Source organism: Hippopotamus amphibius, chromosome 10 (assembly GCF_030028045.1).
Source record: "Hippopotamus amphibius kiboko isolate mHipAmp2 chromosome 10, mHipAmp2.hap2, whole genome shotgun sequence".
NCBI lineage: Eukaryota > Metazoa > Chordata > Mammalia > Artiodactyla > Hippopotamidae > Hippopotamus > Hippopotamus amphibius.
Genome location: NC_080195.1, coordinates 72,444,805 through 72,463,943, shown reverse-complemented (window position 1 = coordinate 72,463,943; position 19,139 = coordinate 72,444,805). Strand labels below are relative to the sequence as shown.

The 19,139-nt window shown below is 36.3% G+C and overlaps 1 protein-coding gene and 1 pseudogene across 11 annotated transcripts in view; both read left to right on the top strand.

Annotated features, from left to right (window-relative positions):
• EPHA6 (EPH receptor A6) overlaps window positions 1-19,139 on the top strand; it is an 868,712-nt gene that overhangs the window by 760,896 nt on the left and 88,677 nt on the right. The window lies entirely within an intron of this gene.
• LOC130829737 (nucleophosmin-like) lies at window positions 6,862-7,810 on the top strand (annotated as a pseudogene).

Below are 19,139 nucleotides of genomic sequence, written 5' to 3'. Positions count from 1 at the left end.
AAAACATGTATAAAAGTAAATCCTTTGTAGGTGTAAGTCCTGTGTCTTTCCAATATGCATTTTAAAGAAAGGACCCTAAGGCCTTAGACCTGGGAAGGCATTATTGAAGACAAGAGATCACTCAGAAATTAACTTTCTGTTCAGCTCTCAAGGCTTGGGGTGACTTACAAGTAGGTTGTTTGTTGTTTTGTTTTTTTTTCCTAAAGTAATGAATCCCTTTAGATTTTTATAAAACCCTAGAGAGAAGGATATTTATCTTTTACACTTTTTAATGCTTTCAGCACCTAGATTAGTATACTTAGTGGCTGCTTAATTAATTACATCAAAAAGAAAATGGTAGAAAGTGATTGAAACTATAAGAACATTGTTTTCAGTAAAATTACATTAATTTCTTCTCTGATGTCACTGTTAACCACAGCCCACCAAGTGAGTAAGCCTAAAACAATCCTTAATGTAGCATAAGGAGATGAAAAAATTATAATAGAAAGCAGCAAATGTTGCAGACATTGAAGTAGTTATAACAATGGGTCACGGTATTCACAAACACGGGAAAATTCTGTTTTAAAGTCTCTGAAGACATTCTATAAATGTTTTGGTAGATGCCTATAGCATGGATAAGACGCAAGACAGGACTTCCCTGGTGGCGCAGTGGTTGAGAATCTACCTGCCAATGCAGGGGACATGGGTTTGAGCCCTGGTCCGGGAAGATCCCACATGCCATGGAGCAACTAAGCCTGTGTGCCACAACTGCTGAGCCTGCAATCTAGAGCCTGCCAGCCATGACTACTGAGCCCAAGTGCCACAACTACTGAAGCCCGCGCACCTAGAACCTGTGCTCTACAACAAGAGAAGCCACTGCAATGAGAAGCCTGTGCATCACAATGAAGAGTATCCCCGCTCAGCATGACTATAGAAAGCCTGTACGCAACAACAAAGACCCAACACAGCCAATAAATAAGTAAATAGACGCAAGACAAATTGTTCATAAAATCACATAATATACAATATTTTAATACCTACAAACATCTGAAATATATCCAATCCTTCTAGTGTAAGTGCTAATCAATGAGGAATAATAAAAGGGCAGTCACAGTTCTCAAGATATTTGGAATATACCTTGATGTAACCAAGAACCACAGGAAATACCAAGCATTGCTTGTTTTTGTTTTAGCAACATCTAACACTGTCTAATTCAGAGTTACTTTTCCTGCTTCCAGTGATTTTAGAACAAACCCAGACGAAATTGATTTACTGGGGAAGATCAATCAGCAGATGTTCAGCAAGCAGAAAGCACAATGTTCATTGGCCCATCTTGCTTGTGCAGAAAAAAAACCAAATAAGACAATGTACACAAAGATGCTGACTTTAGCCCTAGAGTTTCAAAGATATCATCTGAAGAAATGAAGTCATTACTAATGTTTAATTGCTAGTTTCATCTCTGATGTCAAAAAAAAAATGCTTTTTTTCCCTCTGACAATAAAAAGCTGGAAAGAAAAACATAAATACAGGATAAATCACATGAAAGCTCTGTGAAAAGCTTACTTACTCCCAGTGTAAAGATCTTCACATCAATGGCAAACAAATTGAAAAAGGTTATCAGTTTTTTATGCTATTTGTAGCAGATCCTGTTAGCTTCCTACCCAACCTCTCTTGTCATCTCTTCCTTGCTAATAAAATTGTTATTTGGATGTTCGTAATGCACTCATGTTTGTAATGTACAATCATGATTTTCACATAAGCCAGTTATATTTATACCATTCTCCTTTGACACTTAAATTTTACTCTTTGGCAGATCACTTAAACATAAAGGAAGGTGAGATTGGCAACTTTGGGGAAAATTTGGGGGTTGAGGTCTACTATAAATGGGCTTGAATGAAGAGCTTTGTAGTGTTGACCCTTTCTTTTCTTTGTTGCCTTGAATATAGTTTTGGAAGGACATAGGCTTGGGGCTGTGACAGCCTTCTTTCAGTCATGAGGTAACAAGCCTAAGGAGACAAACCCAGTGCTAAAGGTGGCCAAGTAGGAGAGCAAAAGAGCCTGGTTCTCTGATGAAATTATTAAGCGTGTATGTCAATGTAGAATCCACTTAGTCCAGTTCTTGTTTATAATTTAGTTAAATATTTTGTTTGCTTAAGCTACTGAGAATTGGGCCTTCTATGACTCTATGACTTGTATCTGAAGACATTCTCATATAGTATTCAACACATAAGAAAACCTCCAGATTAATAGAAAATGTAAATAGGAAAACAAACACATGAGTTTAAGTAAAATATCACCTCAGTCATACAAACTGACTAGATTAGCTAAGCGGACTATAAATATACAGTTAGTTTGAGGATTCAGTAATCACAATTTATTCATTTATCATGTATTTCTTAAAATTATTGGGTGCTCTGTTGGAGATTAAAGTACTTAGGGTCTGGGGAGAAGACAGACATTAAATAATCATGTGTAGTTACGGTCTAAGATTTTATACAACACTGTGTGTCAAGTGCCCACTGTGTGCCAGATACTGTTCTGGGAATTAGAGATATTCCAGTAAATGTTTTTCTTATGGAATAAAGATAATAAATGAAGTTAAAAAGAAAGGAGAAAGAGGAATCTCAATCTTAGTGATAGATGCTGTAATAAAAGCATAAAATGTAATAAAAGCATAAAAAATAAAATTGAGTAGCTACCTTGGAAGCATGGCTAGAAAATACTTCTTTAATGAGGTGTCATTGGAAGTGAGACCTGAAAATTACAAACATACCAGCCAAGAAAAGATCTGAAGCCAGATGTTCTAAGGTGAAGGAAAACAAATATAGCTCCTTAGGGAACATGGTTGGCATATTTTAGATGTAGGAATAAGGCCAAGATGGTTGACACACTGAGAGATCAGGGAAAGTGGTAGGAAACTAGGACTGTAGGGCCAGATCCTGTATAAACTCAAAGGTCATGGAAAGGAATAGACTGTGAAATGAAACCATTGGAAAACTTTAAGCAGTTAATGACATAACAGAATTTGTGATTTTTAAGAGCTCACTCTGCCTGTTATGTTGGGAATGAATTGTAGAGGGTGAAAGAGAGAGAGCAAAAGATTCATTTACACCATCTTAGACAAAAAATGATGGTAGCTTGGTGTCAGATGGTAATAGGAAACATAAGGAGTGGTGAAGATACTTGGGATATCTTGTGTCAATAGCTCCTCCAAGGGGTGTGTGTGTGTGTGTGTGTGTGTGTGTGTGTGTGTGTTTAACAAATAAAGAAATTGAGGCCCAAAGAAATTAAGTGATGTGCTCAAGTCACATGGTTATTACGTTGGAAACAATGTCAATTAACTATTGCCATAATGACATTGTTAAAGGAAAGTATCTATTCCACAATTGAATCCTCCTCCTTCTCTTCCAGTACTTTCCAAATGTAAATTCTCTCCTGTCCTATGCAAACTTCCTTCTGTTTCTTATCTCTGACACCCATTCAGAAGGTAAGGGATAGCAGTAGTTGAAAATCTTTGAAGATTGAGAAATAAGGAGAATGATCTCTTAGTCTTTGGTGATATAATATTACAAATGCACACATATCTCAAAATGTTTCTTGTTCTTTTGTTTATTGAGCTTTTTAAATTATTCTGCAATGAATATTTTACTTTCATGCCAAGAGAAAGGAAACAGTATATGTTATAGAAATAGAGAAATACCTCCTGGCAGAGTTCCAAGACAGTCTTTCTGATCAGTATATTTAAAACTTTTTCTCCCTGGTATTAGTCAGTGAATAAACAATATGTTTGTTTAATTGTTTTCATGTGACTTCTCTAATCAAAAAGATGGCTGGAGGTCACTTCACTGGGCAACATTTATTTTTAAATGAAAGATGAAGAGATTAAGGAAATGAACATTACCATTACTGATTTTTTTTATGGAAATCTGGGCAATATTCCAAGAAACCTCAGATGCTTCCACAGAGTTTCAAATTCAATGCCTATGCCTCATTGTCACCCCAGGGCCTACCACCATGAAGCTCCACAATCATCAGCTTTTCCAAGCCTATAAACAATCATTAGGAGATCAAAAGCTAGAGAAAGCGCTATCGAATTCTGAAGTATACTTTTGAAAGATACAAAATTGAATTGTGAGCATTCAGAAATTTATCAGCGTCCTTGTTAAGAAATACATGCTTTTCCCCCATTTTCTCTGTTTTCTCACCTGGCTACCCCTTGGTTGGTTTATGTTCACTGCTTACCAATCAGGTTTTCATAGGGCAATCATTCACAGCCATGGTTCACGACAGGCCACAGTAAAGGAGACTGCAAAGAACTTTCCTCAAACTTTCCCTTGGACCTCTCCCTCTGAGAGGGACAGCTCTGAATGCATTCATGATCCATAAATATTAGCATACATTTAGATCATGACCTGTTCTAATTGACAGAGACACACAAAGTTTCACTCTATCTAGTTCTGCTTCTTTAAACTTGCAATAAGAACAAAGTGTTATTGTATGGAGCATGCACATTATTCAGTTGTTTAACCATGCTCTTAATCAATACATAATATGTGTCACAAATAGGCAGCTGCTAAATGAATTATACATAAAGATAATGTTTTCTAGATTACTCTTGCTTGTATATATTGCATAATTTAGGTCCTAAAACATTCTGATCTTTAATTCTCTTCTTTTTATAGAAACTGAATCATTACCTTGTTCTTTTTAGTGGTTCAAAATGTTGTTTTTCATATATACTATAAAAGTAAAATCTCTTAAAGGGAAGACAACATTTTTAATTTAAGTGTTTATAGAATATATTTTTCTGTGGGCTCAGATTTCTCTCTCTCTTTTTTTTGGGGGGGGGGAATGTTTTCTCGCTTTTCCTAGTTAAGTTGCAAATACATTGCCTTTAAAAATAATTGCTACTAAAAAAATAGCATAAATTCAATAGAACCAAGTTGTAATTTTCATAGAAAGTAATAATTGACAAAGGCAAGGGGTAAGGTGTTATACCCTCATATACACCCCACCCTCGATAGAATTTAATAATCAGGGCATTACAATAGGCCAATATGTATGTGGAATCATTAAGTAATGAAGAAAACACCATAGACATAATATGGTAGAAAAAACAGTGGGTCATAAACTTGGAGTTTATAACCACGTCTTGAATAGACTTGATAAAACTGTCTACTCTCTACAAAAATATTATAACAACCAACAAGATAGTAAGCTAAAGTATGGATTATAGCCACTATTAAGATGAACAGCATAAAAATCACCTAAGGCATTTATTTAAAATGCAGATTTCCAATTCCCAGCCTCAGAGAGTCATTTTCATTCAATAGGTCTGGGGGAAGAATCGCAACATATGATCTGGAAATCCATCCGGGTTTTTAATAAACATCCAGGTGACTGTGAAACAGGTTATCTAAAAGTCCCATCTCGCTTAACTGCCCTAATATAATCTAGACATATATCCAATTATCTCCTCCTCCAGCCTTACACATCATTAAATAAGACAAAAGTCAAGCAGGTAAAAGATTTGTCAACATAGTGAGAAAGTGGTGGGAGAGGAGGGAGGGCGAGTGGCATGGACAAGGGAAAGTTAGATTTGTTATGGTCATGCTAAGAGACCTTACTCTCTGAATATATATTTCACATAGCCCACGTATTTTATTTTCAGTTTCTTGTAGAAGATAGTTTTCAGTGTAAAACACGCTTAATATAAAGAGTGAAATCGTTAGCCCTGATGTTACTTTTTTATTCTGCTGTTACCTTCATTTTGATGACCTCAGTAGTCTCCACTTTGCTACTTTCATGCAGTTTCTTCTCTTTAAGTTAGCTGTGATGGACATTTTTCTCCAATATTGACTGATGTGGAAATGTATGCCCCTCTCTGGGTGACTTATAGAAGGCCTGTAAAATTTTGTGAAAATATTTTAAACTATGATATAACTATAACCTGTGGCCAAAACATGAATAACTTTCCTCAGCAAAGTTATGTAGTTGCCCTGGGTGCTGAATTTTATCTCAGAGTCTTAAAACAATTATGTATATTTCAAATTATGCCATTGAATGTTTAATATCTCTAAAGTTGATAGGGTTTCAGGGTACTTGGATATGATTAGATTTTGCTTGAACTCCAGTATGTCTTATGGGAAATAGAAGAAACCTCTGGAATTACAGTTTCTAGAGTTTTAACCTAGAATATATCTTCTGATTCTAAGGTGAAATTCATTATCCACACTCAATATTAGAAAATACAGTAGTCTTAGAATCACTTTATAAAAAGTACACATACTTGGAAAAAAGACATAAAAGCATGAGAAAACAAAACAAAATAATACTTGCATGTAGTCGTCATAAAATGATGCTGCCAAAGGGTCATGATACACTTGTACACATATTCCCCTTTTGTGGTGAATGAATAGGACACAGGACATTTGTAAAGGTGTCTGGAAATCAAGGAAGAGTGACTGTTTTTCTTAGTTTAGTATTGTCTGAGATAGAAGATGTACATTTTAATAAGCCCCAGTTAACAAGGATTTTACTTATGTGTTGTTTACTAAAGCTTAATAACTCTGAACTGTTTACCCATAAGAAGGGAGAAAGGATCATAGAAAACTAACTTATTTAACTGAGAAGTTACCGCATTTATATTGAGATTCTAATACTGGACTTTAAAATGACTTAGACAGTATTTCTGTCTATAAAGTTTAAGGTGTAAGTAGAAAAATAAAACCCAATGAAAAGATCAAATATAAAGTCAGAAAAAGGAATTGTTAAAGTAAGTGAAAGCAATATGTTTAAAACAAATCAGATTGTAATTCCATCCTGCGCGGCTGTTCTTCGGGACAGTAGTCGTTTATCTCCGTCCGCCTTCTCTCCCAACCCATGGAAGATTCATTGGACGTGGACATGGACATGAGACCCCTGAGGCCCCAGAACTATCTTTTTGGTTGTGAACTAAAGGCCAACCAAGATGATCACTTTAAGGTGGATAATGATGAAAATGAGTACCAGTTATCTTTAAGAACGGTCAGTTTAGGGGCTGGTGCAAAGGATGAATTGCACATTGTTGAAGCAGAGACGATGAATTATGAAGGCAGTCCAACTATAGTAACACTGGCAACTTTGAAAATGTCTGTACAGCCCATGGTTTCCCTTGGGGGCTTTGAAATAACACCACCTGTGGTCTTGCGGTTGAAGTGTGGTTCAGGGCCTGTGCATGTTAGTGGACAGCACTTAGTAGTTATGGAGGAAGGTGCAGAGTCAGAAGATGAAGAGGAGGAGGATGTGAAACTCCTTAGTATATCTGGAAAGCGTTCTGCCCCTGGAAGTGGTAGCAAGTTTCCACAGAAAAAAAGTAAAACTTGCTGATGATGAAGATGGAAGATAAAGATGATGATGGTGATGAAGATGATGATGGTGATGAAGATGATGATGATTATGATGATGATGAAGATGATGATGATGATGGTGACTTTGATGATGAGGAAGCTGAAGAAAAAGTTCCAATAAAGAAATCTGTATGAGATACTCCAGCTAAAAATGCACAGAAATCACACCAGAATGGAAAAGACTCAAAACCATCAACACCAAGATCAAAAGGTCAAAAATCCTTCAAAAAAAAAAAAACAGGAAAAAATTCCTGAAACACCAAAAATACCTAGCTCTGTAGAAGACATTAAAGCAAAAATGCAAGCAAATATAGAAAAAGGTGGTTCCCTTACCAGAGTGGAAGCCAGCTTCATCAATTATGTGAAGAACTGTTTCCAGCTGACTGACCAGAAGGCAATATGCAAGATCTCTGATAGTGGAGGAAGTCTCTTTAAGAAAATAGTTTAAACAGTTTGTTAAAATTTTCCATCTTAATTTCATTTCTGTAACAGTTGATACCTGGCTGTCTTTTTTATAATGCAGAGTGTGAACTTTCCCTACCATGTCTGATAAATGTTGTCCAGGTTCCATTGCCGAGAATGTGTTGTCCAAAATGCCTGTTTAGTTTTTAAAGATGGAACTCCACGCTTTGCCTAGTTTTAAGAATGTATGGAATGTCATGATAGGACATAGTAGTAGTGGTGGTCAGACGAATGGAAATGGTGGGGAGACAAAAATATACATGTGAAATAAACTCAATATTTTAATCAAGTGAAAAAAAAACATCAGGTGGAAGGCAAAGAAGTAGAGAGAAACTTAGTGGAAAAGAAAATAAAGCATGCAGACTTTTCATTGACATTTTTATATGCCAATGCTAAGTTTTCTTGCATATAAATGAAACTCATAGTTTTGAGAACATTTAAGAGACCTTGAAGATATCTCAAAGGACAAGAGGGCAATCATGATTCTTGAAGATTTAAGGCAGTGAGAGATTCTATAGATTTGAGCACAATAGTTTATATCTAATTGATACATAAAGGGAGAAAAGGGTAGACTTAAAAACTAGCAATCTGATTAAGCCCTAGTTAATGAAGAGATAAAAAGGTCAAAAGTTAAACTAGAAAAGAATACTGAAATATAAACTACTCCAGTGGATTTTCTGTTGTATCAGGAAAACTACCAGAAATAACAACAGTGACCTCAGGCACTGTAAATGGTGCATATTTTATGGATACATTTTCCTAAATTTAATTTGGATGTGAGGGTGGTAATACATAAAATAGTTTTGAATAAAACAATTCTAAATTATTTTCCTGCATTACCACAAATTATACACAGGTTTTGTTTGTTTGTTTAGAATTTTTTTTTTTTTTTTGGCTGCATTGGGTCTTTGTTGCTGCTCATGGGCTTTCTCTAGTTGCAGCGAGGGGGGGCTACTCTTCATTGTGGTGTGTGGGCTTCTCACTGCGGTGGCTTCTCTTTTTGTGGAGCATAAGCTCTAGACGCGCAGGCCCAGTAGTTGTGGCACACAGGCTTAGGTGCTCAGTGGCATGTGGGATCTTCCTGGACCAGGAATTGAACCCGTGTTCCCTGGATTGGCAGGCAGATTCTCTCTGGGTTCACTGCACCGCCAGGGAAGTCCCATATACAGGTTTTATAATCACAGAATTTGGACCACATTTGTTCAAGTAAGAATTTCTCCCATCCTACCAACACTATGACAAATTTCTTTATGTGTTAGAAATAGCCCAGAAAAATATAAGCCAATTTAGCACCTGGTAAGATCATGTGGAAAACTATTTGTAAATGGTTCTTTTCCTCATCCTGAAAAAAGAGAATATAAGGAAGTCTCAAGGACAAAACAGAACATTTTCTCTGATATTCTGAATTCTGTTTCTGGCTAAATATTCTTTTTTAATTCCTGCCTTATTTTTTTTGGTCATGCATTGTGGCATGGTAGGGATCTTAGTTCCCGGACCAGGGATCAAACCCCCTGGGGTGGAAGTGTGGAGTCTTAACCACTGGACCGCCAGAGAATTTCCCTTAATTCCTACTTGAAAACTTACAAAATGTTGACAGAAAGAGTGTTATAATAACAATCTTAAGATATAATATTCATTATATTTCCTTTGGTATTTTGCACTGTTCTCTTGATTTTTTAAAATATCACTATATATTCATTTTTACTAGGTTTCTAGCTTTGAATTTTTGAGGTTAATCTGGGTCACATTTCTAATAAAAGTTTTGTAAACTCATGTCCCTCTACTGTCTAAATTGTAGACATCTTGTCATTCACACTGGCAGGAAGTGTGATACAGATGAATCTGAACTTTTTGATTTGAAAAGTGTTAGGACCAGATTGTAAAGTCCCTTGTCCTTCACTGTATGTAGCTTGAATATAACTTGCCTAGAACAAGATAGAAGAGAGGATAAGGGACATATGTAACAATTTCCAAGAAATAAACAAACAAGAGTAAGGAAAACAAAAATGAAGTGTGAATGTGACACAATGTGACAGAAATATACCCCATTAAAACAGCATTTTGTAAAGTGTACTTCATGCCTAATTTTGTCTGTACTGGCCCAGAATCTTAGCTGTCATAGTCACAGAGGCTCTGCCAGTAAAGGTATCAATAAATGACAATATCTGGAGAGTATTCTTCAATTCTGGATTTGTGGGGATGACAACAGGATTATTTAAAATACCCTGAACCTATGAAAATAAAACTAAATACATTTTACCAGATATTACATTAATTATAGGTCTACTCAACATACAAGAAAATAACATTCTAATATTAAATTCCAGTTTCTTCTTAGTAAAAATTCATAAAAGTATCTAAAACAATAGTCTATTTTGGTCTAATCTGAATTCTTTCTCCAGTTTTCAGTGACGCCTTTTTATATCTTGTCATTTCTATCAATACACTTGCTCCAAGTTCACTTCAGGCGCAGCCTTTTTCATTGTATTTCTAAGATGAGTTACTTCCAATAATAAAGTGGAAAATACTAGTTCCCTGCTGTCTTTGTAAATCCAGAAATAACATCTCTTTGTGTAGTGCCATAACACTGCCAGTCTTTCTGAGTCCTCATACTATGCATTGCATTTTTTAATATAAATGGGAAATATTGGTAAAGATTTTTTTGGCATAACATTATCAAAAGAAGTTCAGAGCGAAAAGAATTGTAAAGACTGAGCTCCCTAATGTTGGTCCGCTTACACAGAGATGTCTCAAGCCTCCATGTTCATCTTAAGGAAGATATTAACATAGTTCAGGAGCTCCTCCACTGGCTTCAAACACTAAAGAAACTTTAGAGAACACTAGAGTTTATGATGGATGAGGAACTATTACTGAGACATTTTATAGTTTATAAAATTTTCATTTTCAAGCTGCAACGTCTAGTTTTTAACTATATAATCAGGTTTTCGGTCATCCAAACTAAAATACCTGTTAGAAATTTTCTCAGCCTAACTCTGTTAGTCAATTTGGGCTGCCATAACAAAGTACTATACAGTGGGTGGCTTAAACAATAAGAATTTATTTCTCCCAGTTCTGAAGGCTGAAAGTCCAACATCAAGGTTCTGGTTTATTCAGTTCCCTGGTGAAATCTATCGTCCCAGCTTGCAGAGAGCCACCCTATCACTGTGTCCTTACATGATTAAAAGAGAGGGAGCCCTTTGCTTCTTATCAGGACACTAATCCCATCATGGGGGCCCCACCCTCATGACCTCATCCAAACCTAGTAACCTCCCTAAGCCCCCACTTCTGAATACTATCACAAAGTGGGTTAGAGCTTCCATATATGATTTTGAGAGGGACACAAACATTCAGTCTATCACATTAATCAACTCCTAAAGAGCTGAAAACTAGGAGACGTGTTAGATTTTCACCTGAAAGATCAGTTTGTTTTTTTCTGTGGTGGTTGTTGTATGTTAGTTGTTCATCCTTAAACCAGGCCATTAAAGGGGAAATTTTAATACTTATGTAAAAGAATCCTAAAATTAAAATTGTAACAAGGTTTACCTTCACTTATGGGGTCCTCCTTAACCAATACTACCCAATCACATCTTTCACAATTTCTTTTTTGGGCTTAAACAAATGTGCTCAAGTTGGAAATTTACACAGCTGGATTTCCTCTCTTGGATGTCCTTGTAGTTTTTGTATACATGGTTCATGAGCTGCATGGACAAATCAGCACTGCTCTGACTGCTCCTTGGCAAATTTGTGAAAAGTAACTTGCTCTTTGGGTGCAAAACTATACTTATTCCCCTTAGTGTATGTCAAGATGTCAAAAGCTTTATGTATGTATGATTCAGGCTGCCATCCTATCCCATAGGACTTCCTTTTATGTCCTGGAGACCATCCAGAGCTCAAATAGGAGACAGAGATTTCTTTAGTATCTCAAAATTTAAGAGCTAAGGGAGTGGGATGAGGAGGGCGATGAGGAAGGAGGAACAGATACCAAACCTCTTTTGCATTGGGCTTGGGCAATCAGCCTTTTGCAAATATCTCCTGATTCTCACTTAAAAGAAAAAGAAACTTTAAAAAAATTGAATATGAATTAAACAAGTAAGAAAAAAAAGACAGTAAAGGTGAAACATATGTTTTAAAACATTAAACAAAATAACCAAGGATTAAGCAAGGTATAAACTGGAAGTTTAAAGGATTTGAAAGTGCCCTGGGAAATGGAAGATTCTTCTTTGGTGAGGGTATCTTAGGAGGCCACGACACAGGCCCTGCCCCCAACTGCAGCAAGGACCCCTCACCTGCAGCACCCAAAACAAGTTGCCCTCTGTGAGAAGGAGTTCTAGCTCATTTCCCAGCTCACTTTGTCTCTGACGGTCCTGAATAAACAGTCTTCCCCCACCCCCTGCTTCCTTCTCCTAGAGGAAGACTTTATGGGAGACTTATTTCTTAAATTGAAAAATAAAATAAATCTTTAGAGAATGCTTTACAGTACTCTTAGCATCTACTTTTAAAAACTGGAATAAATATTCACTTGAATTAAATATCCACCAACAAGAAAATAGATTAAGTATGGTATATCCCACGTGATAGGGCAGGTAGCAGACATTGACAGTGTGCTTCCTATATTTCTTATTTCCCTTTACCATTGTTAAGTACATGGGCTCCTAATATGCGTTTGTAACTGAGCCAAACTTGAGTCCATTCACCTGTGTACAATAAAGCTGATATATAGACACCAGATTGTGGTGAAGGAATATGCAGTGTTTATTGCAGGTGCCAAACAAGGAGTACAGGCAGCTAATGCTCAAAAACACCCAGACCCTCTGATGGCTTTTAGGGAAAGGTTTTTAAAGATGGGGTGAGGGAGAATGTTGTGGGGTGCATCATCAGCTCATGGACATTCTTCTGCTTGGTTGGTGGTAAGGTAATCAGGAGTCAATATCACCAACCTTCTGGTACCAACCCTTCTGGGATCTTTGTGCTTGTGGTCAGCATGCAGTTAACATCTTCCACCTGGTGGTGGTTTCAGCAAAACAGCTCAAAGGCTATGGCTCAGAGAATTATCTATAGCCCTTGAGGAGGAACTAAAAGTCCTTAACATTGTTTAATGGCTAAACTATTATTATTTTGTCTTGCTTGACTGTGTTCCTTTGTTTCTGCATTTTATGACTTCTCTGGTTAAATTTATTCTTTGGAACTCAGGGAAGGCCTAGGAGGCTAAAGTTTTTCTGCAAAGAAGAGACAGGCAGAAGACATGGGGGCAGTCTGCCCAGGAAGGCCCCATAGGTTCCTGCTCAGTTACACATTTAATCCAATAGTCAGCACCTGGGGCTTTATCAGAAGACTGACCTAGAGAATGCTGGCATCTACCTTGCCTGCAAGCAAAAAGGCCTGGGAAGCAACTTGGAATTTACATCCCACCAGGATGTAATAACTTGGAGCAATAACTGGCACTGGCAGAGGCTGTGGTATAAAGACTCCTGCACGCTTGCCTCTGAACTGGATGACTCTGTAGGAGGAACACAGAAAGAAATGCATAAGAGTGATAAACAGAAAGTTCAGAGTAGAAGAAACAGGTCATGGTAGTGAGGGGAATAAATGAGATCTGAAAGAGGAATCTTTGGGGCTTCAACTGTATCAGAAATAGTGTATTTTAAAAGCCAAGTGGTAGAAAAATGAGTGATCATTGTTTAGTTTTTATGTGACATTTTTGTGTCTGAAATATTTTATAATATTTTTAAAGAATTTTTGGAAAGATTGACAAGGTAATGCTCCCTGCTTTTCATTAATATTAAGACATATAGTGTCATCTTAAAAATGTTAAAAAAAAGATTCAGCATCCTCACATTTGTCCTTCAAAAAGGGTGCATCTACCCAAACCTAGAGCTAGAAGAGAAGTCCTTAAAACAAAATTCTATGACCACTTAATCTTCCACTTCTCCTACTGACTCCTTTTCCTATTCTTGATATAGCTCATCAATACCCTCTTCCACATGATTTTCCCTCACTCGTCTTCCCAACACTGACTTCATGGTCACCTGTTTCAAGAATGCACATTCAGGTCTTGAATCATCTGTCCCATTCATCTTCAACCTCATCAAAATTCAGCCCTGGGTAACATATGTTTTCTCTTTTGCCTCCTTTTGTTTCAAGGCTCCTGACTTTTACCATTTAAGTGACAAAACTCTGCCAATAGACTTCTCTATAAACTTTTCTATGAGAACAATTGTTTGTAGGCACTTTGAGAATAGAGATTGTGTCTCCATTGTAATTTCTATCCCTGTAATAGTTAGCTAGGACTACCATAACAAAGTACCTCAAACTGGATGGCTTGAGCAACAGAATTTCTTATTTCACAGTTCTGGAGGCTAGAAGTCTGAGATCAGGGCCTCTACAGGGTTGGTTCCTTCTGAGGGCTGAGAGAGAATCTGTTCCGTGCCTGTCTCCTAGTTTCTGGCGATTTGCTGGCAATCTTCGATATTCTTTGGCTTGTAGAAGAATTATCCCTATCTCTGCCTTCATGTTTATATGACATTCTCCTAGTGTGTGTGTATGTGTCCAAATTTCCTCTTTTTTACACAGACACCAGCTATATTGAATTAGGGGTTCACACTAGTCCTGTATGACCTCATCTTAACTAAGTACATCTGCAACAATTCTGTTTCCATGTAAGTTCATATTCTGAACAGAGGTTAAAACTGCAACATAGGAATTTTGGGGAGACACAATTCAACTCATAAAAATCCCCTATGTCTGAGATCAGAAGCAATGAGTTGTTGTCTTTCCTAGAACTAAAAACAGCCCTCTGTAGAAGAGGCTATAGTTTGTTACTCAATAAATATTCCTTGAATTCAATTGAAAAGACATTATAATTTCTCTTTCAACTTGAACCCTTTTCTTCAGTGTCCTTTTGTCATATGCAATATTCCAAGTAGTTTGTCTTTTAAGTGTTCTCTTACCTACCTCTTTCCATTAAACAGGAGAGCATTTTTTCCACACAATGTAGCCTTGAAACACTACTATATTAGTTTCCCTAATGGGTTCTTTTGACTTACAAATGCCAGCTTTATTTTGGCTTGCATATGAAGTTTGATTGCATGAATTCATAATTGAGTTTCTCTTTTGATTTATTAATCAGAAGCATCATATCTCAAAATGATAATTAGCTGGCAAGTTATGGCAAACATATATAAAGTTATTTATAGATATCTCATACTTTCTGTCTGCATGTTAACATTGTCTAATAAATCATATAACTGTAAAAGTGACAGAATACCCAGACTAAATCTTTTACTTTTATTGAAAGTGTGACATTTTAGAGTAACATTCTTAAACATTCACATTGCCTATGGCTTAATTAATCTGCTTCTCCATAATTTGACTCTTTAATATTTTGAAATAACTTCATAGATATTTTTTACTGTTCAACATAGAAAGCTGTTGGGTTACATGTTCTGAATTTAATTTATACAGTATCACCTCTGGAAAGATGTTGCTATAGATACATAGATATAGCCACAACATTTCCATTTTCCCATTTACAGTTTCACTTATACTGTAGAAAAAACAAATTATCACACAACATTTTCATATCTGAGTGCCTATATATAAATAAATGTGAAAGGTATTAACTGATATAACTTCTTTTCTAGGCAGATATGCTGAAAATATCTGATTACTTCAAAATATTTAGAGCTTTCTGATTAGCTTTTAATTTTTTTTAACCAGAAATTACTTGGAGATTGGAGGAATTGAGATAGTCAAAAATTTTAAAGTACCTTTTGTGGAGAATAACCTAGGCAAGATCTTAAATAACATGAAGATCGTGGCCCATTGGAGAGCACAGGGGACCAACGTCTGAAAGGTCAAAATTCTTTTCCTAGTTTCTCCTATTTGCTCTTTCATGGAGCAAATTAGAGAAGTGAATGATCCAGTAGGAGTTATATGCCTTTGGAAGCTACTTCTATTCAAGCCACTGTTGACCCTTTCATATTTTTTTGGGACAGAAAGAGCAGAACAATGAATATACTTGCCTTACAGAGAACACAAAAACTGTAAGCTGCTTTATCAGTTTTTTCCCACAAAAGAAAGATCACCAAGAGCAGGTTTACCAAACTTCTCTCCCAAGAAAGTTATTTTTTTTTTTTACATTTGTGTTGAGAACTGGTCTATGTCAATTGGGTCATAACAACTCATAAAGTCTTTTTAGTGGATAGACATACCAACCAAAACACTTGAGGTGGCTGAGAATGAGTGACCACCCCTCAAACTTGCTTCAAGTTAAAGTTAGAGCAAATCAAAACAATTCTGCCTCATATATCAATATTTATCATACAAACACTTATTAATAAACAGGAATGAGATATTTGTACAATTTTTTCTGTGAGATAATGAAGTCCCAACTCTGCATTCTTATAGAGGAATCCCTAAACATCTTTCCTGAAAAAATATCATTTGAGGAAGCCTAAACAACATCCAGAGGTCCAGGATTCTGTAGCCTTACAGTCCAGGCAATCAGACACCTTCAGATTAACTGTCCCAACCACTTAGGGATTATTGAGAGATTAGAATCCATCCTTCAAGTGACAGGCTAGCTATGAGCCTCTCTGCATTGCTATACTCTGATTATGCAAGAGGAGAAAGTTATCACAAAAATATTTTAGCTAATCCACATATCTTGAATGCCACTAATCTCACCAATGAGGATACACTTCTAAACCCATTGTGCTAGTTAACAATTCACCAATTTAACCAATGGAATTCCTTTTCTGATGTTCATCATGCTAATCATTAAAGCTTCTGAATGTCCATCAGCAGGAGAAGGGATAAAGAAGATGTAGTACATATATATACAATGGAATATGACTCAGCCATAAAATGGAATGAAATTGGGTCATTTGTAGAGACATGGATGGACCTAGAGACTGTTACACAGAGTGAAGTGAGTCAAAAAGAGAAAAACAAATATCATATATTAACACATATATGTGGAATCTAAAAAATATGGTATAGATGATCTTATTTGGAAAGCGGAAATACAGACACAGACATAGAGAACAAAAGTATGGATACCACAGACATAGAGAACAAAAGTATGGATAACCCCCCCAAGGGGGAAGAGGAGGGGTGGGATGTATTGGGAAATGGGGATTGACATATATACACTATTGATACTATATATAAAATAGGTAACTAATGAGAACCTACTGTATAGCATGGGGAAATCTACTCGATGCTCTGCAGTGACCTAAATGGGAAGGAAATCCAAAAAAGAGGGGATATATGTATATGTATAGTTGATTCACTTTGCTGTACAGTAGAAACTAACACAACATTGTAAAGCAACTATATGCCAATAAAAAAATGATAAACCTTCTGATATTGATCCAATATAAATAGCTAAATCAGTTGTATCAATCCCCTTGGAGTCTGGGCTTTCTTTTAGAATGCTAGTGAGCCATCGCTGAGCTGTGAGATCCCAATAACTGGCTGTCACATCTAAAGTGTAACATACACTAAATAATTTACAGTTAATTACAGACATCATAACATTACAGCAAATCTCTAGAATGCTAAGATCTTTTATGGTATCATTATTCTATTATCTGCTTTCCTCTTTTTTTTCTTTTTCTTTATGCCTATGCTCTCCCTTATGCTAATAGGCATTCTCTTTTGGCTTCTTCTCTTCAATTCGTTGGTCAGTATATCTCTGATTTTTTATCTTGTGCCTCCTAAGAAATAAGCTTTTCCTGTCACTACCTACATTGATATTTTCTTCAAAAGAGGTCTCTAGACCACCTGCTTCAGAATCATCTGGGATAAATTGTGAAAAATGCATATTCCCAAGGAGCACCACTGAGGTTTCTCTAGAAATCTGCAATTTTAACAGACACGCCTTTTGCATGGTTCTTATAGAAGCGAATGTTTGAAAATAGATTCTATTTCGCATGTTCCAGTCAAGTAGTAAGATTCATATCAAACATAAACTATGTGCAGATTGGTTTTATTTGGTATTTTTACTTGGTGCATCTAGTTTTCAGCACATTGTGGAACCTTCATAAATATTCAATAACTGTAATGCAAATTCTCAATTATTCAGGTGTGAATTAACTAGCTGATGGATTATCCAAGCTCTCAGCTTCTTCTGCCTTCTTCTTAATGTGTTGTGGCTATTTCTCTGGGAAACAGATCACTCATCTGTTGTTAGAAAGTTTGATAAAAGGCTGAGTTTCTAGGCATACTGAAATGAAGTTGGGGGGTTTTGTGTAATAAATATCCTACCCCAAAGGACCACCCCTTCTACAGAAAATGAAGAGCTAGCTATAATATCTACCAGTCAAACAAGGGCAGAAAACACTGGCCTGACCCACTTGCTGGGAAATAAAATTCTTCGTAAGTATCATTACAAGTTACAATACATATTGCTAAATAGCCACACAAAACACCATAAATAGAACTAGAATATCAGATAATTAAATAGAGGGTAAAAAATTGCTTCCCACAAAGGCTTCAAAATGCCATTGATGGTATCCTTAGACAAAATAGGGAAGAAGTTAAACAAAAAGGGACAAAGGTAATCCTTTCTTCTCAGATATATCCACACAAATACAGTAGAAAACAAAATATTTGGCCATCTCTAATAAGATCTGTCTACTTCACCACTTTTTCCATCTCTTATGCATCTTTCTTTGCAGAGGGTTTACTCAGGTCTCCTGGTATATTACTGCCATATAATATGATTATAGGCATATCAAGTTTTAGGACCTTTCTTATTAAATGGCAAATTCTTATATATCTGCAACTATCTGGTCATCTAATATACAAACCCTTAATTACTCACTTTCAAGTAATTTATGGGCAACCCAACATGGTGATTTATGCCTTTGAACAGAAAAAAAAAAAGAAAGAAAATGTTTTGATTTCCGCAGAGCCTAATAGTTTAATGAATTTTAGCACATGGCATACTCACTTCGCTCTAGTATACTCACTATCCACAAAAGTCCTTTGTCAGTCTCCACCGCCACCACACACACTTCCACTTCCTTCTTCAAAACAGGTGTCATGAAGGCTTCTCTAACTTTTTTTCACTAGACTCTGCTATTCATCTGCTCAGAATTCCCAGACCTTTCACAAATAACAGTTTCACTCATCAGATCTAGGAGCTGTGGGTTAGCAAAGGACCTCCTAAACATTGTTTGTGTTTAAATTATTGTAGAGGATCTTCTGGACGGTCTGTATTGGTTTCTTTCAGGATCCTTGGTGGCCCCTATGTGGTGTCAACTCAGTCACTGACAATACGTTTTTTAGCATATCACCCCGAGT